We start from the raw sequence: 23860 nt of genomic DNA on the forward strand, positions 1-23860 counted from the left end.
TTTATTTGTTTGGTTTTGAAAGGTTTTTTTGTTTTGTTTTGTTTTGTTTTTAGGGTTTTTTTTGCTTTTTATTGATACATAATAATTGTACATATGTATGTATTTGGATACATGCATGAAATGTGTAATTTATTATAAATTTCAAAACAGCTAGAAAAGAAGATTTGAAATGCTTTCAATAGATTCAAATTTCTGTGCATTTCTGCTCTAGAAAGACATTCCAGTAACATCTCTTCTCCTTTATGATACATGTTGTTTCTTCACAGGATATCCTGGAGTCTGAGTTTTAATTCAATAGATTGAAACCAATGCCTAGTCAGAAAGCATTTTTTATATCTACAGCTCTTTCTTTTTCCTTTTTCTTTTTTTTTTAAGGGTAGCATTTTGTAACAGAAATGCTGATAATCAGGTCTAAGTATCTCTGGAGACTGTAGCCCTCTCTTAAGATTAATGAGAAGAGATATTTCTAATAAAAATAGCAGCAGGAGATGTGCTAGGAAATGAGTTGGAAATCTTAAAATGTTTTCACAAATACATGACTCAGATGATAGGTCACCAGTCTCCATCTTAGTTTCAATTATTTTTTAAAAATCCATCAATTCAGAAAGCCCTTAGTGCTTTGGATGTGCTTTTTCCATATTCCATTCTGCACTCCTAGAGAGCCACTCGGTGCCCAGTGTTCAACCATAATCACCCTTGCTTCATAGATATTATTTCAGCCTGGAGTGAGCTTGTATGCAATATGATGAATCACTCTCCAGTGGGATCTAACACTGAGAAGATTTGCAAAAGCTTGTATTTAGAGAATTAATAAAGGTAGTGATAGTGATTCACATTTTTTTAAAAAAGATTCTTTCTGTTCTTCAAATGTTAGCTTTCTTAGTCCACAGCATTATATTTGCTTACAGATCTTGGGCTATAAATGTCTAGCACAATGCCTACTCTTAAATTGGAATTGAACAGAATTTAAAAGCTGGATTGTGCAAGCATAAGCAACGTAGGGCTAAAATGTTAGGTTTGCACTGGAGATTAGGAAGGGAGAAGTGACATTTTCTGTTAATGCAAAATAGAGGAAGATTTACCAAAATTATGTCCCAAAGGCTGACGGGGGCAGATACGACATACATTGGTCTTTGGTTTATCTTTGGAAGGAAAGCAGATATTAAAGAGAGGCATGTCCTCAGGGATCTCCTCTTTTATCGGCCTTAGGAAATACAGGAGAATGAACAAAGAGTATGGAAAATTTCCAGCAGGGCCTAGAAGCCAGAAAAAAAAAAATGCACATGCTGATATCAAGGAGCCTCTCCCATTCCACCTTGCCCTCCTCCCCTTGGCCCAACCCCTTGCATAGCCTCAGCTCATGTAGCTTTCTCTTGTCTGTGTGTCAACTAAAAACATCTTGCACACTTTACATAAATCATATTTTTAAATACACCAGAGTGGTTCAAATAATCTTTATAGGAGATAGCTAAGAGATCTCACTAGCAGTCCAAGCTCTGCTGTTAACAGGATCTTAGACATGTTCTTTATATCTGTAAAACAAAGTTGTTGGGTAGGATGACAACCAACACTGCTTCTAACATGGACACTCTATGATTCTAATTTATCAATAAATAATGTGATGCAATATAAAGGTAGCTTTCATTTTGCTGTATTTTCAGACATAATAGGAAAAATCATCAATAACCTAATTTTAAATTTCAGGCTACCACATCTCTATTTTGGAAGCTATTTCAAGTTTTCTACACTCTCCCCTCAAATTTTCTTCTTTAGATACTGGGGTTGAAGAAAGTCATGCAGGTTGGAATCTTACAGAGTTGTTCAAAGATAGTTTTGCTCAATGTAACAAATGAAAATACTGGACACCCAGTTCATTTTGAATTTTAGATAAACAACAAATAATTTTAATGTAAGTATATACCATGAAATATTTGTGATATACTAAAAAATGTATCCCTTGATTACATGAAATCCAACTTTAACTAAGGATCCTATATTTTATCTGGCAATTCTATTTGAGGATTAACTAAAAGAGTTTACAAAAATGCTGTGCTTAGTAAATGCTAGTTTCCTTTTACTTATTTAGTATCCCTTGCAGAACCACCCAGAAGTAGTAAATTTCCTAATCTGTAAGACATTACAGAGTATAAAACACACCCCTATTTATTTAAGAAAATATTTATGGAAGGGAATCTAACTACTTTCTATCATATATGCATGGGAAATGAATTTTAAAATGGTTTTGCAGGAAAAATATGTAATCCTACTTATGTAAATACAATATGCTGTACATTATATATAAGAAAACAATTCTGGATTGGAAGTAATAGCCAACTAGTGCTGAGAAATTATAAAATAATGTAGTTAAAAAAATATATATCATCATCAGTGAATGCAAAACACAGCAGAAAAAATACCTCAAGTATGTTAGTAAGTTGGGTCTATCTCTTCTGTGCATTATTATAAAAACAAATGCCAGTACAGTCATTCTCAGAATATTGGTAACTAACAATCAAGGTGTAATATAAAAAAATGACATTAGCATGAATTTCCATCCTGCACTTGCAGGGTGGGTAATAAAAAAACAAGGACAACAACAAAAAACATGAATTTTGAATGGATTCTCACTCAGGGAATGTGGGCAAATTATATGTAGATTATATGTAGACAAAACGATATTTCAGTAAAAACACTGAAGGAACAAAAAGCTTTAATGAGATTCCAGTGCTATGCTCATGCATGCAGAAAAAAAATAATTTTCCTGACAATTACTGTAGAACAAACAACAGGTGAGAAAATGAATGAAATTCTGGAAAAACTAGCTTAATCAAGAACTTACTAGAGCTTCTATTACTGTCTGGGGCCATCAAGCATTGTGGGAGTAATAATTATAAATCAAACCTATACAAGAAACAAACCCTACCTGCAGTTTTCCAGGTATACCGGGTCTTGATATTTTTGTTAAGTAAACCTCCGTGAGATGTGAGGTTTCTGTGTTTACTCAGATGTTTTTGGCTTGCTCTTCTGACCATTATGGAGTAGCAACCTTGGTACTCTCTTGAAATCCACTATCTATAGCTCCTATTAGAGGTGAGAGCAACTAATGGCTTTCAATGTGCAATACGGGTTGGCTGAACCTACAATAACGGTAAACAAGTTGCTGTCAGGAAAAAAGCTAGCATGCATATATATATATATATCGGCCTATATATATATATATATATATATATATATATATATATATAGTGGTGATGACCATATTTGATTAGAGAAGTTAATAATGAGGAACAAAGTATAAAGTTATAATAATTACTAAGTGTTGGCAACCAATATTTAAAAATACAGCCCCAATTAAAATAAAGGGGCCCAGATCCATTTTCAAAGACCAAGCAAAAAGGGTGACTTTAGAGCTGAGAGGCAATAAATGTACAATTGGCACAGAGATCAAGGAACATTGGCCATGTTCCGTGTCAGCATCATGGATCAGAAAACAGTGGTAGAAGTTAGAAGTGAAAGAACCAAGAGTCCATTAGGATATAGAGTTGGAAATGACTGGAAAATAATCTCCTGGGCAATGAAAGACCCATAGACATTACCCCCGGCTCTCCCTCTATCCCCGGTCCTATAAAGGCACTTGGCTCACATTAGGCACCCAAGGAGCATTGGTGAAATAAATGAACAAACAAAAATTGAATTTAATTCCCTAGTGTCTATGGAAATATAGAGTGAAGACATTGAACTTTCCTTTGTATATAAAAGTGTAAGATTAGCCAATTATCTGTTTTTAGTAAAATATCAAAAAGTTAAATTGACTTCAGCTGCTGTGTGTGTAAAAAAAAGGGATGTGATTAACAAAAACAAAAATGTACTATCTTTAAATGGTATATTTTCAGGTGATTTTTAAAGACATTTTTCACAATGCATATATATATATATAATTTTATGATAAAAATTATGTTCATTTGAATTAATTTTAGGGAAGCACAAACTAAGTGACAATCGACCAATGAGCAGATGGGATATTGATTCCCAGGTCACCAACTGTTGCCCCAAAATGACTTTCACTCAAATCTCAAGCCTGGGATCGATGCCATAATCCCTAACAACATGTAAGGAGAAAAATAAAATGGAACACACTGCATCACTACTTTGTAAATGCTGTGATGCAGGGGCTGTTTCCCTGATAAGAAAAAGCTGCAGCATCTGCCATCAGGCATCCATCCCACCTCATTCCTTCCCTTTTCTCAGTACATGCATCACAATTATGGCCCCAGCCAGCCTCCCACCTAAGTGGTCCTGCTAGTTGCTACCTGGAGCCAGAGCTCAGAGGCTAGATTTATTTTCCAGGAAGAGGCCCCAATGAGCTTACAGAACATTCACCAAAATGATGGTTCTCTTCTCCATAATTCTGTCCGGAAAGCAGTATCTGACCTATAGCTTATGTGATATCCCAGGGCTGGTGGGTCATGACAGAGGCTATCGGGGAGGACAGACAATGTGGCATCTGGGAAAGGATGATGATCCAAACCGCAGGGCTCCAGAAGAGGAATGGGAGAGCCCAGGGCCGGGCGTTCAGCCTGACTTGTGCTTTCCCATCACCAATTCCCCACCTTTCTTCGGGAGATGCTCCCAACCACAAATGCAAGTAAATGAATGAGTATTTTGCTTTGATAAAAAACAGTGGTTGAATTTGCCAATGTCCAACCCTGCAGGGGGGTGTGGGTGGGGCTCAGGGCTCTGTTGCAGTCACCAGAGAGGGTGTGCTGCTTCCTTCCTAAGTGCTAGAGTTGTAGTTTGAGATAAAGGAGGGCCGAGATAGGGGGATGGGACCCCTGAGAGAAGAGAAACTAAGGTAGTCCTTTAGGTAAAGGTGAGCACCTAAACAAAACAAGAAGGGTTGGGTACAGTGGCTCATGCCTGTGATCCCAGCACTTTTGGGAGGCCAAGGCAGGTGGATCACTTGAGCCCAGGAGTTTGAGACCAGCCTAGACAACATGGTAAAACCCCGTCTCTACAAAAAGGTACAAAAATTAGCCAGACGTGGTGGTGTGTGCCTGCAGTCCCAGCTATTCGAGAGGCTGAGGTAGGGGGATCACCTGAGCCTGAGGAGGTCAAGGCTGCAGTGAGCCATGATTCTGCCACTGCACTCCAGCCTGTGTGACAGAGTAAGACTCTGCAAAAAAAAAAAAAAAAAAAAAAAAAAAAAAAAAAAAAAAAACCACCAGTAAAGAATAGAAAAAGAAAAGATAAAGAAAACAGGGAGATATCCAAGAAGAGACTTTGCAGGCATGGGTGAGTCACAGGACTTGGGTTCGAGTCCCGCCTCTGTCATCTGTTGACACAAGGACCTCAGGAGAATGGCTTTCCCGTTAGGCTGTGTGCTTCTCTCTATGGGGGAATAATAGTTCCTACCTCACTATGCTTAGCAATATTGATAATATACATAACGTATTCAGCACAGCATTGACACATTGCAAATACTTAAATAAATGTTACTGCTTAAAAAACAAAACAGGAAAAGCAGAAGGAAGAGCCAGAACCCCAGAGGGAAGATAAAAGTTTTAAAGATGTTGGAAGTGCAATGCTATATGCTCACACACTTGCAGGTCCATGGATCCAAATGTGGGTAAACTGAGCCAGTGTGCGTCATCTCTACACCACCTCAACAATCTGAACAACTGGGCATCAGCATGGTGGACAGCTTATTTTCTTTTAACAACCTCCTTAATCATCTCTGGTTACAGATTGACTAGTCTATTAAAATGAAGACAGACATGAGTTGTAAACCTCACGCTCTTTCTGCAACCGAAACTACCACCAAGGTTGTAGCTGGTTGCCTTCTCAAGGTGGTCCTGAAGCCTTCTCCAAGTAGCATTTGGAAGGTAATTTTTCTGAGCATCCTGGTGGCACAGACATCTTAAAATCCGAAAAAGATGAACTGTGGTAAAACATTTACTGACAACTCATAGAATGATAAGTTCCTCCCATCACTAGCAGGAATCCAGTAGAAGTCTTTTGAAACAATTGTTGATTTGAAAGTCCAGTGTCTTGTATCTTAAACCGAGAACACAGTAATGGGATGCAAAGAAATGAGAAACAAAGGAAGATATGTATACATGACTGTAAGCTGATCTTTTAGGAGTTTGCTGAAATCTGCAAACCTTCTTCATTTTGCTCATTTGCCATGATTTGTCACCTTCACCGGGATAAATATAATTATCTCTTTCCCAGTTCTTCTATCACGGCCTGGTCTAAGGTTAGAAAAACAACCTTAATGCTCTTTTGTCTTGAGTTTATGCAGGATATTTATGAAGAGGTGACTGGGTGACTTTATCCAGGAGCAACTCATGTGACATACACCCTTCGTCCGTGGTTCACTAATCAACACCAACTGGCCCATACCATCTACTCAACAGGCACAAGAATAAACAGTTACTTGGAGTTATCAAATAGATACCCACATTACAGTCACATTGAATGAGTTTATCACTGAATTCCCTTCATCCTTGGGTCTGCAGAACTGATACTGGACATCACATTCCTCCTTGTTTCAGAGGAACTCATCAAAATCTCCAAAAAATATATTCAGAGATGTCTTCCTTAGCCTGGTGTTCACTGATGCGCTCATGAAGGTGATGTTCTGTGGGCGTCCAAGGATCATCACCTGCTCCAAAGTCTGACCCACCATTGGCTGGCCAGTGGCCAATCAGATAATCTCAATGGCATGAACCAACAGTGGGCTGTGGGCACTGCACTGTGATGTAACAGAACCCGGGACCTGCGGCCATGCTGAGCTAGGACGAGAGGCAGAGGCAGAGAGAGAGAGGAGCCACCCTGAGAAGAAAGGGACCAGGTGGGCTTTTCTCTGTTGGTACCTTGCAGTTTAGCTATTTTTTTACTGTATGCTCCCAGGTCAACCCCAGATGAACTGCTATAGCTTTCCAATACCTCTTGTTTCTTAGGCCTTCCTAAGTAATCATCTCTCCTTCCTGATACCAGATAACTCTCCCTGAAAGACCACTCCACAATCTTCTGGTAACTTTGTGAACTTAGGCAAGTTACTTAACTTCTCTGGGCATCAGTTTCCCCATCTGTAAAACAGCAACAATAACCCTCCCCCTATCTCACAGAGTTGCCCTGAGGACCAAAATAACAAATTCATGTGAGAGATTTGTGTATATTGCCTGAAACATAAAGCACACTTAATAACTTAATAACAATGACTGATTATACTGGGTACTTCATTTTTCTGAACACCTACTGGAGGATTGGAATTAGGATGGGGTCCACCTGCATCCAACCTGCTACTCCCTCTGGTTTGGGAGTGGCGCAGTGGTGTGTTAGTTAATAGCAAAAACTCTGGGGCTGGTCTGAGGTTAAGCCTGGTTCTACCACTTACTAGCTGTGTGGCCCTGGGCAAGTTACCTAACTTCTTTGTTCCATAATTTCCTCACTTGTGGGATGATAATAATAGTAACTATCTCATAAAATACATTTTAATAAGAAGGTAATATATCTAAACTGTTTAAAGCCATGTCTGACACATATTGTGAGTGCTGTACAAAGGCTGGGTATAATTATACTATGTCATCCTCCCAGTTTTCCCCAGCATCCAGACTGGTCATTCTAAATCACAGGTCTCTCTGGGCGCTGCTTCTGCTCCACACCCTTCAGTGACCCCCTCAAAGTGACTTGAAGCTTGTGCTACTTGGCTCAGACATCACACACTAGGGACCTGACCCCTGCCACATCTCCAGCCTCATCTTACTCCACACGGCAGCCACAGATGCACTTTCTCCCCCGGGGCATTAGTCCATTTTCACGCTGCTGATAAAGACATACCCAAGACTGAGTAATTTACAAAGAAAAAGAGGTTTAATGAACTCACAGTTCCACATGGCTGGGGAGGCCTCACAATCATGGTGGAAGGCGAAAGGCACATCTTACATGGCGGCAGAATGAGAGCCAAGTGAAAGGGGAAACCCCTCATAAAACTGTCAGAGCTCATGAGACGTATTCACTACCACGAGAACAGTGTGGAGGAACCTCCCCCATGATTCAATTATCTCCCACCAGGTTCCTCCCACAACACATGGGAATTATAGGAGCTACAATTCAAGATGAGATTTGGGTGTGGACACAGCCAAACCATATCATCCACCCACCCTAGACCTAGACAGATGCTATGGCCTCTGCCTGGCAGTTGTTCCCAGAATCCACGTCTTCTACATTAGAGCAATGACTCCCCTTCATCTTTTGAGTCTCAGCTTAGTGTCCACCTCCTCCAGGAAGCCTGTCTTGACTTGTCAGGTTACATCAGATGCCCACTCTTTAAGCTCATCTCCACCAGACCACTTATCATCTGTGCTGTAATCCTTGGTGTATACATCTGCTTCTCCACTCGTGTTTGTTTGCTTGTTTGTTTGTTTGTTGTGTGTGTGTGTGCTTGGATTCTATATCTGACTAAAGGTTGCCTCATCACCAGGCAAATATTTTTCTCAACTAACAAGAGGCAAGTGGTTCTGGGGTGGGCTTGTATAAGGTACATGGATGTGCTTTGGTCAAGAATTAGGCTGAGGCAGACATCAGGCCTCATCAAGAATTAGGCCGAGGCATACAACAGACTCTGCGGGATTGGTGAGCAGGCGTGCACCTCCACTTGTTATATAACCTGTTTGTGTAAGCTCATACATGGCTCTACACCACTATTGTCTGTAAAAGGTATAACTAACCTGCTGATGCTGTTCAGGTGCTGTTGGTCTTGGCTCAGCTCAGTATGGCACAGCATGGCATGGCATGGCATGGCATGGCATGGCATGGCACAACACAGCTCGGTGCTGGTGCCCAGAGAGAGAGTGTGAAACTGCTAATGCCTATAAGTGAGAGCTACCCACCTTGAAGGTGGGCAGTTGGGAACCAGGAACTGACTTGTACCTGGAGACAGAAAGAATTAAGCTGTGAACCCTGACAGAGCTGGCCTTGCAGGCCAGGAAGAGCAGCTCCAGGCATGGGGGTGGCAGGAGCCACAGAGCCGGAACAGACAGCTGAGATAAAGGTGGACAGTATGAGAGAACTGTTGATGAGAGAGCTGCTGAATAAAACCATATTCACCTGCTTGCAGCCCCCCAAGTACTCTCCCCCTCTCCTCCTCTTCCTCCTCCTTATTCTTCACCCCTCCACCTTTTTCTTCTTCCTCTCTCTCTCTCTCCATCCCTCCCTATTGTTAGGAATGTTAATAATGCCCAGAAGTCTCAAGCAAACTTTCTAGCTGCAGGCCTCATTCCCATGCACTAGCACCAAGAGATGCTGAGAGATGGACATCCATGGGCAGGGAGACAGGGCTGGGATAGATGCCGTGTGGCCAACCCAGAGTGCCATCCCTGGGATCCCTGAATTCTGTGAGGATAGGACAGGAAGCTGTGCGTATTCCCTGGAGGTGCTTATTGCCTGTGTATTAATAATAACATTAAAAACAACAGCAAGCATAGTACCTATTTCAGAGTCACTATATTGCAAAGTTCTAGGAGGCTCATTTACCCTGAGTCTCCTGGGACGGGTCCCCTCTGGGAAGGTGTGATTGGAGCTACTGCCGTGCATTGGTCCCCACTGTGCAGCATCTGTACCAATGACCTAATTCATTCCTCACAAAACAGCGTGATGGGAGTGGGTGTAGTTACAACTCCCTTTTATAAACGAGGAAGTGAAGAGTGGGGAGAGTTTTTTCCATAGGGATGAGAGGTTCTGATTTTTTCTGGGCTTTATCATCATTCTTACCTGCAGCCAAAACATGATTATTGTAGGGATTTTCAAACTAGTTGGACCAGGGGCAAGGATAGCAGAGAAGGTTTACTCCCTAAATGCAGGTGGTCCTCTTAGGGTGGCCTAAGGGTCTAACCTCACCTGGAGCAATTCAACTTCTGCAGTTTGCCAGCTACTTGATTAATAGCCACTGTCATTCACTCTGGCCTCAATATAAACCCAGGTGTTGAGCAATTAAAGTCCTAGGGAAAGATGTATAGAGTTTGTTCTCCTTGAAAATCATAAGCATCACCAGTCAACAATACAGGCTCACACAGCAAGGCAGAGAAATCTGGATGATTGGCAGCTACTTGTGTGTCTCTTCTATAATGCAGGGTCATCACTGACTGTCCAAGGGCTTCAGTTTGCAGACCCTGTGCATGTGGGCAGGGCCGTGTGGTTAGTTCCCATCAAAAGATGTGAGCAGATTGGTGTGTTTCACTTCAGAGATAAGGACTTTCTATGCTGAAGAGATGGGCATCTGAAAGAGAGGAAATCCATCAGAAGGGAGAGATTCCTTCTCACACTCTTCTTTTTTTGCAATGACTTTAGAAGCCATGTGTTGGCTATGATGAAGCTACAAGAGGGAATGCATCAGATCCCTTGAGTCACCATGTGAGAGAGAGGGCTGTGGATGAAAGCAGCCAGAGACAAAGCAAGAGCATTGGGCTGTATATCAAAAAACAAACAAATAAACAAAAAAATCCCATGCCTTTCTTGCTGGGCTACTGATAGGTGGGGGATGGTTGTTACAGGACGTTAGCCTATCTGGATAATACACATATCCTGTCTCTATGACCTGAACTAGTTTAAAGAGGAAAGAAGCTCAACATCCAGTTAATATCTGGTTACTGACCAGTTTCAATACAACAGTTTTATTTGTGTTTTATTTCAACCAACAAATTTGTGTGTAGATGCAAACAAATATGCACAATTACACCTTTCTGCTCATTGCAATGATATAGAAAAACGGTACATAGAATGGTCCCTGAATTGTGAATCTTTCAGGGTATTGGTAGGAAACACATGATGCACTAAAAAGGGGAAAGTGATGAGAGTCTAGGGAACAGACTATTTGCATAGGCGAGAGGAGACTTGAAGGTAAAACAAGGAACAGGGAAGCACATCAGGGTGATAGTAGGAAGCCCACTAGCTTTGAGTCAGAAGAGAATGGAAAGGAATATGTGAGTGGAGCCCAGCAGGAGATGCAACTATAGGATCTGGACACCCAACAGGAGCTGTGGTCTCCGGTAAAACAACTCAGGCTCTGCCACCTATGGCCAAGCAGACAATGTGGTAGGCACCTTGATATGCTGCTATCCAGACCCTCTTTTGATGAAAGGTGTGTTGCTGCAGCTTCAGGGAGTGCTGTCACGATAATGTAGACTCCAGCTGCAGCCCCTCCAGGGAGTGCCTGAGCTGTTGAGAGTCATCATCTCCAAGGGCAAGCCCCTTCCCAGTGGGCCCACAAACAGTGACCAATTGCCCTGGGAGTATAAAGGCCTGACCATCTCAGCCCACGTTGGGGAAATCGCTAGGACCAATCTAGCTCCCAAGCTCACTCCAGAGTTGACCATGCTTTTCTGGGCCTGCTTCACAGCTCAATATTTCCCTCTGCCCACTCCTGCTTCCCTTCCTTCCTTTCCAAGGAGTGAGTCCCAAAGTCACTCCCTAATAAGCACCCTGCACACTAACCTCCATTGCAGAGTCTTCGTTCTCAGTGAACCATCCAGCGATGGGGCAGGAAAGTGGGGTTGTAAACACCCTGACCTCTCCCTCTCTTCCTGCTCTTTTATCTGCAGGCACCACTCATTGGCGAAACCCAACTGAAAGCAAGAGGGTGAGGAAACTGAGGAGATTTTCAGAACTTGTTTAAAATAGGGCTGGACAAGGGTGGGAATGCATGTTTGTTCTTTTAACCATAAGAAGAAATCACGTGTCTAGGGATGAAGGAGAGCGGGAAGCCATTAGCTGACAGTGTAACAAAAGCAGTGCCCCTGATGACAACAAGTATCTGGATAATAATCTGTTCCAGATGAACAGCCAGATGCCGATGAGAGTGTATACAGTCCCTTGTTAATATGAATCTGTTTTTCTTGTGTGGTTTCCTTTAAGAATCAAAACATCAGGGCAAAACGTGGGTGATGCATGTTATCCACAGACTCGTGTTCCTGTAGTAGGATCTCTCATTCCAGACAAAAATCTAGAGGTCACCCTGCAACCCAGGGTTGTCCCCGGGATGCTCCAGTCTGGTCAGTGAGCATCCATCATGCATGTGCCCAGCAGTGGGTTGGTTTGCATGTGGCACACCTGAGACCCTAGTGGCCTACAGATGTATTTGTTTATCCTGTACATTATTTAGAAAATGAAGTGTTTGGCAACATTTGCAGATTGGAAGATTTTTAATAAAAATATGGAATTGTGGTTTCCTATCAGGAGAACCCGCTCCCAATGTTTAACGTGGGTTCTTTTCTATTTCCTAAGTGTCTCAGCTGGGTTGAGAAATAAAGGGAAAGAGCACAAGAGAGAGAAATTTAAAGCTGGGTGTCCAGGGGAGACATCACATGTCGGCAGGATCTGTTAGGTTCCCCGAGCCGTAAAACCAGCAAGTTTTTATTAGCGATTTTCAAAAGGGGAGGGAGTGCACGAATAGGGTGTGGGTCACAGAGATCACCTACTTCACAAGGTAATAAAACATCACAAAGCAAATGGAGGCAGGATGAGATCACAGGACCACTGGATGAGAAGAAATTAAAATTGCCAATGAAGTTTCAGGCACGCATTGTCAGTGATAACATCTTATCAGGAAACAGGGTTTGAGAGCAGACAACCTGTCTGACCAAAATTTATTAGGTGGGAATTTTTCTCCACTTGATAAGCCTGGGAGCGCTATAAGAGACCCGGGCTTATTTCATCCCTTTGGGCTTCGACCATAAAAGACGGGATGCCTTAAAAACGGGCGATCTATAAGCCTACCTTCAGGGTGCATTCTCTTTCTCAGGGATGTTCCTTGCTGAGAAAAAGAATTCAGCGATATTTCTCCTATTTAGTTATAAAAGACGAGGAATACAGCTGTGTTCCATCCAACTCACCGGTGGCCAGTTCAAAGTTACCTCTCTTGTTCCCCGAACATCGCTGTTATCCTGTTCTTTTTTTTTAAGATGCCCAGATTTCATATTCAAACACACATGCTTTACAAACAATTTGTGCAGTTGACACAATTAAGGGTCCTGAGGCGACATTCATCCTCCTCAGCTTACAAAGAAGATGATGGGATTAAGAGATTAAAGTAAAGCCAGGTATAGCAAATCACAAGGATATTCATTGGGGAAGTGATAAGTGTCCATGAAATCTTCACAATTTATGTTCAGAGATTACAGTAAAGACAGGCATAAGAAATTATCAAAGTATTAATTTGGGGAACTAATAAATGTCCATGAAATGTTCACAATTTATGTTCTTCTGCCACGGCTTCAGTCGGTCCCTCCATTCAGGGTCTCTGACTTCCTGCAACAGTTTCCCTTGGAAAGGCCAATGCTCTAGTGCCACTTGGACTCCAAGCCTGCTGAGTAGCAAGTGTCCTGCATTCCCCACCTCTCCCTATTGCTCCCGCCACAGAAGCTCAGTGTTAGATGCTGTTTATCATTGCACATGAGCAGACCTAAGGGAAGAGCAAAGTATTTCTTCTACCAAAGTCCCTGTCCAAGTGGGAAAATAAAAAGTAGTGTGGACCAGGTGTTTCAAGAAAAGTGGGAAGGAGCATATTTCTTTGAGGCAATGATAAATATTCCTTCATGCCCCATATGCAATTGTGTCTGTGCAATAAGGGTATATTATACTCCACTTGTTTACTTTCCAGCTTGGCATGAGGTTATTTCTGCTTGGAATCCTGCTATGGGGCTCTATATTATACCAGAGCCACTGGAAGGAGTAACAGTCATGTAGGAGAAGAAAAACTCAGAGGAAACACTTGTTGACTGAACAATTCATGGAAATTTTATGCAGACTAATAAAAATCCGTGCAGGGAAATACAAATACAAACCTAGGCTTTCAACTGGCTGGTTCAAATATTCAGAGATCAGAGCAGATAATATGAGCTGGAACAGAAAGGGAAGCCTCCTGGAAACCATGAAAGACTGGGTTAGGAACAGCAGATTAGGCTTGTACTTTTTAGCTTCTTCATCATAATCCATAATAAGAAATAATGCTGGACATGGTGGCTCAGAGCTGTAATCCCAGCACTTTGGGAGGCCGAGAGGAGGATCCCTTGAGGCCAAGGTTTCCAGACTACACTGTGCAACACAGCAAAACCCCATGTATACAAAAATAAGAAATAAAAAAGCTAGCTGGGCATGGTGGTACACGCTTGCAGTCCCAGTTACCTGGGAGGCTGATACAGAAGGACGACGTGAGCCCAGGAGTTCAAGGCTGCAGTAAGCCATGATGGAGCCACAGCACTCCAGCTTGGACAACAAAGCAAGACCCTCTCTTTAAAAGAAAAAGAAATACATTTTACATTAGTATTTATCCACCCCCACATACACACACAAACACAAATACAAACACCTATACAATTTAAACCAAAATTTAAGAATATACACCTTTGTTCCAAGAATACACCCTGATATATTTTATTCTATTCCATGTGTTTTAAAAATGATGGTGGTCCATAAATTGATGTCATTGATTACTAATAGTTGACCCACAGTTTACACCCAGGAAATAGTAATACCCACTGAATTCAGTACCTGCAGTTGGAACATTCTACAGCCTAGAAATATTTCAGGTCTAGCTCTTTTCTCCTCTTTTCCGAATTTTCCCTGTCTCAGGCTCTGTAAGACCTGCCCATCAGGGAGGATGGTGCTTCCACGGCACAGATCTGGGTTTTTAAGCATTTCACTGATGACTCATTGGATGAATCTTTGATTTTTCTGGTAAGCATGAGACCTCTCAAAGCTGCTGACCTCTCATGTCAAGAGGTTGTTTCCTGTCTCAAGGTGTCCAAGGAACATTCGAGGCAAGAAATCATTGCCAAAACTAATGTCATGAAGTTTTCTCCTGTGTCTGCTTTCATGCATTTTAGAATTTCAAATCTTATATTTACATTTTGAATTCATTTTGAGTTGATTTTTGTGTACAGCGTAAGATAAGGGCCCCATTTAATTCTTTTGCATGTGTCTATCCAGTTTCTCAAAACCATTTGCTGAAGAGATCCTCTCACCATTGGGTATTCTTGGCACCCTTGCAGATGATCAGCTGATGATATGTGTATGGATGTGGCACCAAAGACAGAGGCAACACAAGCAAAAATGGATACTTGGGACTACGTCATATTGACAGGCTTCTGAATAGCAAAGGAAATAAGCAACAAAGTGAAAAGGTGACCTACAAAATAGGAGAAAATGTTTGCAAAACATATATCTGAAAGGGATTGAATGTCCAAAAATATGAGAAACTCCCACAACTCAATAGCAAAACAAACAACTCAATTTAAAAATAGGCCAAGGGCTGGGCGCGGTGGCTCATGCCTGCAATTTCAGCACTTTGGGAGGCTGAGGCAGGCGGATCACTTCAGTTCAGGAGTTCAAGACCAGCTTGGCCAACATGGTGAAACTCTGTCTCTACTAAAAATAAAAATAAATAAATAAATAAATAAATAAATAAATAAATAAATAAATAAAAGCAAGCCAAGCATGGTGGTGTGTGCCTGAAATCCCAGCTATTCAGGAGGCTGAGACACAAGAATCGCCTAAACCCAGGAGGCAAAGGCTGCAGTGAGCCAAGATCGTGCCATTGCACTCCAGACTGGCCACAGAGTGAGACTCTGTCTTTAAAGAAAACAAAAATATAGGCCAAGCATTTGATTGTATGTTTTTCCAAAGAAGACACACAAATGGCTAATAGGTATATGAAAAGATGTTCAACATTACTAATTATCAGGGGAATGCAAATTGAAACCGCAATGAAATATCACCTCACACTTCCTAGGATGACTATTATAAAAATAAAATAAAAGGTAAGGGTGGCAAGGATATGGAGAAATTGGAACTCTTGTACACTGTTGGAAGAAACGTAAAATGGTACAGCCACTATAGAAAAATATGGAGGTTGCTCAAAAAAATTAAAAGAGAAACTATATTCCAGCAACTCTACTTCTGGGTATATGAAAAAAAAAAAAGAATTGAAATCAAGATCACAAAAAGATATCTGCACACCCATGTTCATTTTAGCATTATTCACAATATCCAATATTTGGGGAAAAAAACCTAAATATCCATAAATGGATGAATGGATCAAGAAAATATGGCATATACACGCAATGGAATATTATTCAGCCTTATGAAAGAAGGAAATTCTGCAGTGTGCAATAACAAATGAATCTGGAGGACAATATGCTGAGTGAAACAACTGCTGTTTACATGAGGTATCTAAAATTAACTCAGGGAAGCAGAGTAGAGCAGAGGTTTCCAGGGGCTGCGGAGATGGGGGAGGGGAAACAGGTATCAAGTTTCAGTTATGCAATACAAATGGGTTCTAGAGATCAAAAAGAAAATAAACGTATTAATTGGCTCACACGAAAGAAAAGTTTTGTGTATTGGTTTTAAGTGCCGCTTGATCAAGAGATTCAAATAAAGATTGAAATCTCCCTTTCTCCCTCTTTTCCTCCCTCTCATGAACTCTTGGCTCTGTGTTCCCATGTTCTGGCTTCAATTTCAAAATCTCTCGGAAAATCAAGGCTGAGGTGCTACTGGGATCCCATTCCCTGAGTAGCTTCAGTCCCATCCCCTTCAGATGAGACACCCTCCTCTGCCTGACTGCAATCTTCTTGAGGAACCTGGGGGTTATCAACTGCAGAGACAGAGGGAATGATACTGGGTGGGCAAAGACAGCAGATATCAGCCACCCCCAACCATAACTTCTGCTGGAAATATGTTCCCCTGGGGCTAAAAAATTGTATCAGAAAAGCCAGCAAATATACACCCCTGGTCTGAGTCTCAAGTCCTCTCTGTGACAACTGTGCTCCTTCTTAGGGGACATTTCTCCACCTGGCCAAAGAAAATCATTGTCATTAGGCAGCTCCCTTATTAAAAATCAGCAGACGGCAATGGAATCAACTGTTCTTATTAACACTCATATTCTTCTCCGGCTCAGTCCCTGGTAATTTTCTTTGCCAGGAAAGAAGGAAGGCAGGAGGTATTCCCAAATCAAGTCTGCGGTGCCTAACAAGATTAATCTCATGGAACGGTCCGCATTTGTAGCAGAGATGCCCTATTACACCCTTTGGGTTGTCCATGGGCAGACAGCATGATTCCTAAAGTTTCCAAAGCCAGTGCAATTCCCATGCAAGTGTGTGTGTGTGTGTGTGTGTGTGTGTGTGTGTGGTACATACTTTTTTCTTTGTAACTTCATTTTCTTTGTGACTTTGTCTTCTCTGACCACATCTAAGATTCCTTCATATGAAATAGCTAAAAAGGTGGAAGGTAATGTTTGAATTGTTTATTATGGAGTGGGGAAGGGAGCTGGGGGTAGTGGCTGGTATAAGTCCCAGAGTCCAAAGAGCCAAGAACTAGGAGCTCCAACGTCCAAAGGCAGGAGAAGATGATGCTTCAGCTCAAGAACAAAAGGAGAGAGGGAGATTTCACCCGCCATCATTTTGCTCTATTCAAGCCCTCGAGGAATCTTTATTCAGTCTACTGATTCCAATGTCAATCTCTTCCAAAAACACCCCCAGAAATAATGCTCCACCCACCATCTGGGCATTCCTCAGTCCAGTCAAGAAGATAAACATTTTCTCTCTTGTATGTTTAAGTTTCTCAAAATTCATCCACTTTGCAGGCTGTGTTTAGGACTCAAATACCAGTTTACATTCACATCAGACTTTCAACCACTGGTCCAGAGCAGAGCATCTTTCTCCAGGACAGGTTGACCTGCTGCTGTTCCCCTTCTCCCCTGGAGGGACAGCCCGTGAGCCTGAGCCCACTGGTGTCTCTTGCTAGAGGACACAGTGTTATCCCATGTGTCCCTGTGGCAGACTGTAGCTACGGAGACACAGAGTTCTGCATCTAGCACCAAACTGAACTTGAAGTCTCTGTTCACAGGCGCTCAGCCCCTCCCTCCCTCCCTGTCTGGGTGGGGCTTGTGGAGGATGAGTGAGCTTCCTACAAGGACCGCACTCTTGTTCTTCCCATCAATGCTGGATTCCTGCAGGATCACAGGTCTCTTTGCGTGCATTCTTCCTCCTGTCTGGAATGACATTTTCCTTCTCTTCCCAGCTACTCTTTTCTCATCCTTTGAGTTCAACAGATGTCTCTTTTGGTTGCAAGCGACAGAAGCCCAAACAGAAAAGGTTCAGACCAAAGGGAAATTTATGGGCTCCTGAAACCATATGTCAGAGAGAGATTGGGCTGGGCTGGGGTATGACCCTGGCTCTTTCTCGGTTTCTCCTTGCCCCTTCTGTCTGTCCTGCAGCCTCACACTCAGACAGGATTCTTTCAAGAATTGCAAACTTGGCTGAAGACGCTTCTTGTCCCATTTCTTACCACCCACGTACAGGATGGGGGCGATAGTCCCAATTCTCTGACTCTCACCCAGGAGTTAGGAATTCCTTAAGGTAAGGAGTCATTTCTGATTCAATTTGGGACATACTGTGTCAAGCAGAAAGCGTGGTATTTGTAATTACCGAACACCTGCTGGCTGAGTAAATGGAGAATGTCAAAATGGTAATTTGATCAGAAAAAATTAGTCAAATGTGAAAAAAAAAAAAAACTAAAATGTGCTTTTTGTTTCTGTTAGATGGTGACAATGGGTTGATTAAACCCACAGGTTTGTTTTCTTAAATTAATGTCAAACTCCCATTTGAGTCGTGTTTTGTCATTTATAAGGAGCTTTCACATAAGCCCATGTAATTCTCACACCACCTGCCTGAGCAGGTGGGTCATTTCGTGTGTTTCTGGGTTTGGTGACGGACTCCCAGAAGCTGGAGCCCACCACACCTGGATGTCTCATGGGGGTGTCTGGTGGAAGTTTCTAACTTCTGGGGTCCTTAATCTCCTCATCTATGATATGCGGGAAAGACCAGCAGTAACAGATTCCATCCCCACCCGCAAGCATGTTGTAAGGATGGACGAGATGCTATAACGAATTGCCACCACCAGCGCCTTAAAACAGTACTGATTTATTCTCTCGCACTTTCATAGGTCGGAATTCCAGGATAGGCTTCACGGGGCTAAAATCAAGGCATCTGAAGGGTGGTGCTTCTCTCTGGAGGCTCCAGGGTAAGATACTTCCTTGCTCATTCGGGTTGCTGGCAGAACTCAGCTTCTTTCACTGTAGAACTGAGGTCCCCCCTTCCCCGCTGGCTGTCGGCTGAGGGCCATGTTTTTTTGACACAGAGTCTTGCACTGTCACCCAGGCTGGAGTGCAGTGGTGCGATCTCGGCTCCCGAGTTCAAGCGATTCAGCCTCCCGAGTACCTAGGACTACAGGCCCCTGCCACCACGCCCGGCTAATTTTTTGTATTTTTTAGAACAGACGGTCTAGATCTCCCAACCTTGTGATCCACCTGCCTTGGCCTCCCAAAATGCTGGGATTATAGGTGTCAGCCACCGCGCCCGGCCAGCTGAGGGCCATTTGCAGCTTCTGGAGGCCATCAACACTCCTCGGCTCATGGCTCCTTCTTCCATATTCAAACCCAGCAAGGCCAAGTCAAGTCCCTCTCACCCTCCAAATCGCTCCTTCCTCCTCTGCTGCATCTCTAGGACTCTTCTGATTCACTCTCCTCTTCTGATCCGCTATCCTGGATCACCCAAGATAATCTCTTTATTTTCAGGTCAGTTCAATGCCATGTGACAGACATATCCTCAGGCATAAAGGCAGCTGGGAGAAGATCCCAGGGGCCCAAATCCCACCTACCGCAGGGACTTAGGCTTCCCACATGTGAATCTAAGCACTGTGCTTCTAGAGACTCGGTTTGTCACGGCTGAGAAATATGGCGATTGCAAGAGCACATTTGGATGCCAAACTTGGCCAGGGTGAATCCCATCTCCAACAGCTCCTAGTTGTGTGATCTGGGGAAAGTCACTTACTGCTGAATACCTCAGTTTCCCCACCTGAAATATGGATACGATAATTATGTTTTTCCTTCATAGACCCTTTATGAAGATGAAATATAACTGTCAGCTATAATCATTATCACCATATTTGCACAAGCATTTGCATTTATTCATTTTACTGGTGTCCTTTCTACCTATTGCTGAAAAACTGTCTCTAGAACAGTTTATAATCATCCCAAGGACAAGGCAGGGGTGATGCTAATGACCTTTTACTTTGAGTAGAAAGTATTTTATCTACATTACCTAAAAGTACACTCCACACACACACACACACACACACACACACACACACAGCCTGTGAAGTGGATACTCCCATTTAACAGATGAGAAAACTGAGGTGAGGAGAGGTAACGGGCTTGTTGCATATCCTTGAATGTCCCAGACCAGCGGGGGTGGGGTTAGTCTGCCCTGATGAGGAAGAGGGACATGGGAACTCTGTGAGGCATCAGTACAAGTTGTATTTTTTGTAGATAAAATAATTTCTACTCAAAGTAAAAGGTTGTTATCATCATCCCTGCCTTGTACTTGAGATGATTGTAAACTCTGTTCTAGAGATAGATATCTAGTAATAGGTAGAAAAGACACCCGTGAAATAAATAAGTGCAGACGTCTGTGTAAATAAGGTGATAATAATTACAGCTGACATATATTTTTCATCTTCACAAAAGGCCTGTGAGGGAGATACAAGCCCAGCAGCCACACTGACATACAGAGCTGCAGTTTCATACGGAAATGAGTTTACAGCTCAGGTTGTGGGGAATAAAAGGTTGGGTTGAGAAACTTTGAAAGCACTGGACCAGTGATTTCCAACTCTGGCTGCACCTTAGAATCAAGTGGACAGCTGGAAAAACAGACCAAGGTCCAGTCCCGACCCCAGTGAGATTCCAACTGAAATAATCTGGCACGAGATCGACTGACAATATTTTTTTAAAGCTCCCCAATGAGATTCTAAGACCCTCACATCTCAAAAAAAAAGGAAGGAAGGATTTTTTGACTCTCTCTCTCTCTCTTTGAGATAGGGTCTCATTTTGTTGCCCAGGCTGGAGTGCAGTGATGCCATCTCACTGTAACCTCGATCAATCAATCCTCCCACCTACCACGCCTGGCTAATTAATTTCTTGACTCTCTCTTGACTCTGCTGGGTGTTTTTTTCCTTCAGGTTGTTTTTGTTTTGTTGTATTTTTTCTTCCCACCTTTGTCTTTCCTGTTAGGGGTTTTTCTCCAGTGTTCAGGAGCCCTTTGCTGACTGTTCACATTTAAAGGTGAGAAACCGGCCGGGCACAGTGGCTCACATCTTTAATCCCAGCACTTTGGGAGGCGGAGGCGAGCGGATCATGAGGTCAGGAGATCGAGACCATCCTGGATAACATGGTAAAACCCCATCTCTATTAAAAATACAACAACAACAATAAAATTAGCCAGGCATGGTGGCAGGCACCTGTAGTCCCAGCTACTTGGGAGGCTGAGCCAGGAGAATGGCATGAACCCAGGAGGCAGAGGTTGCAGTGAGCCAAGATTGCGCCACTGTACTCCAGCCTGGGCAACAGAGTGAGACTCCATCTCAACAACAACAACAACAAAAAGTGAGAAACTGAAAAGCCTCCCTGAAACTCTGGGTCCAATAGCAGGGCCTGATAAGTGGGGGACGTTTCTGGAGGGTGATGTGGCTGGGCTGGCTCATTTCAGGGTCACTGTCAGTATTCACAACTTACTGTTTGTTATTTCCACCCAGGCTCCTCTGTCTCCACAGAGACTCCAGCCTGGAGGGAGGGCGCAGAGGGAGCTGGTGAGCCTGGCTGCCTGCATTCTGCAGCTGACCTCCAGAAGTGACCAGGGCAGCATCCAGGCTGGTAGGGGGATGGTATCCAGAGGTTCTAGAGACTCTTAGGGAATCTGCCACACTCATGCCTCCATTTTCAGTTGGTCATGGTTCCCCCTACACCTGAGATTTTTCGGTTTTCTGCACAATGAACTTAACCCAGCTTTGGGTGCCCCCCGTGCTGGGTTAACCTGTCTTTGGTTGGCCAAGTCAGTAACTATTTAATCCATTTTGCAACCTTCAAATTCTATCACTGCCATTGTCTCTCCCTTTGCTTTGTTCTTGTGGGTTTATGTCATCTCCCACTTTTAAAATAAAATGACTTTCCTATATTTTAATGGTATTTCTGAAGAAAGTGAAGTAAAGCAATGGAAATAAGTATGTTTACCTAGAGCCTACATGAACCTTTTATTTGAACACACAGATTAGAGAGATGGCGGGGAAATTATGTTGACAATTCAGTGCTGCCCCTGAAGACACAGGTCTCTCTCCGGGCTACAGTGGAAAACCACTGCCCTCAGGAGGTAGCAGTGAGGTGGGGCTGGGCACCTACTGGCTGGGTGATGTTAAGCAAGTGACTTGGCCTATCTGGATCACAGTTTCTCCATCTGGAAAATGAGGATGGCCACAGTGTTTTCTCTGGCCTGGGGTCACTGTGAGGATTAAATGAGTTAACAAACGGAAACCCCTATAACAATATCAGGCACCTAATAATGCTGTGCTTGCTATTTTAGTGTTATTGTTCTTTGGTTTCAGGTAGAGGAAAGGTTCTCATTCGCATAGACTGAAGAGCACTTGCTCAGTTTGTTACCAGCTGCAAAACAGTTTCATCAAGTCAGGAAAGACAAAGCTCAGCTCCATATGATTCTAACTGCTCCTCCTTCTTTTCTCATCCATTTGTTCTTGACCCCCAAGATATGAGTTAGGGAAGCACAATCTCTTTTTTATTTTATGGCCTTGTTTTCCTCGGTTGGTGTCACACCGTTAAACCGAATGCCCAGCCCAGCCTTTAGACATTCAGCGTAGCTGGGACTTTAATATGTCTGCCGATGGATGAGGGCAACAGCAGTCAAGAATGTGGCTTAAAGTGAAATCCCCTTTTCATGAGCCCATGAAGACAAATGACAGGAGTCAACGGCCACCAGTCAAATGGGCCATTAGCATTTTCTTTATTTTAGAAATATTTCAGGCGCTTCTTTAACTGCAGCCCAGTCAGCTCGCTGGGTATTTTGTGTGTGACATCCTTCCGAGTCTTGCTCAGCTGTCTGAAACCAGGCCAGAGAGTGACTACAGAAGAAGTACTGTTGGAGTAAACAGACAGCAACTGGATTGGATTCAATGGTTCATTTCACATTTAAGAGTCCCTCTGATGCCACTCTTCAGGTTGTACTCCTGCTGAAATGTTGTCATGAACTTATTCTGGCCCCTGTCTTTTGCTAAAAGTCAACTTACTTAAGAGTCAAATTTAAATTCGGAAGTATTTCCAGCACAAATTTTTGACTTCTATTGAAAAATCAGAAACTCTGATCCTACTGGCCCCACCTGCCTCCATAGAAGGAATCAGCTGGGGAGCCAGTGCCCTTTCAGTTGGGGCCGTCCACCCACAGTCCTCACCACTCACTGTTCTCTAAATATATTACATGACTGGTCCCTGAAGTCCTCTGGATGTGTGACCCCTTCTCACATTTACGCATCAAAAACATTAATCACTTGCTATGTTACAAGAACTGTACTAAGCCCTGGAAATGCAGAGAGGGACAGAACATCATCCTCTTACTCAAATAACTCAGAGTCAATCACAGGAAACGTGTAGAAAAGAGCCAGATCTAATCAAGTGATATGTGGGTCACAGCTCCAAGCTATGAGAACCTGGAGAAGAGGCTTATTGCAATTGCATTGGTCAGAGGGAAATTCTTAGGGCACATGATGCCTGTAATAGGCAGAAATAATCTAAGCAAAGAAGCAAGGACCTTTCATCCAGGCATAAGGAGAAGAGTGAACTAAAAGAACATCGTAGCATCGTGAAACTGCAAGCATTTCCTAACCCTCTAATGACGCCAACCTTGGGAGCACTTAATGGCTCAAGTGTAATTTAAAGTCTTTTAATACTTTTCTGTAAACCCCAGGTTAT

At 42.8% G+C, this 23860-nt stretch overlaps 1 long non-coding RNA gene across 2 annotated transcripts; it reads left to right on the plus strand.

Annotated features, from left to right (window-relative positions):
- Nucleotides 1-6747: 6747 nt before the first annotated feature.
- LOC105493549 (uncharacterized) lies at nucleotides 6748-23854 on the plus strand. 2 transcript variants are annotated; one of them, XR_011608686.1, is made up of 4 exons: nucleotides 6794-6853; nucleotides 18269-18410; nucleotides 18997-19074; nucleotides 22486-23854. It is a non-coding gene; the product is annotated as an uncharacterized lncRNA (long non-coding RNA). The 2 variants fall into 2 exon arrangements; XR_011608685.1 differs by lacking the exon at nucleotides 18269-18410 and having other exon boundaries at nucleotides 6748-6853.
- Nucleotides 23855-23860: the final 6 nt, after the last annotated feature.

The sequence above is a fragment of the Macaca nemestrina genome, chromosome 10 (genome assembly GCF_043159975.1).
Source record: "Macaca nemestrina isolate mMacNem1 chromosome 10, mMacNem.hap1, whole genome shotgun sequence".
Classification (NCBI taxonomy): Eukaryota; Metazoa; Chordata; class Mammalia; order Primates; family Cercopithecidae; genus Macaca; species Macaca nemestrina.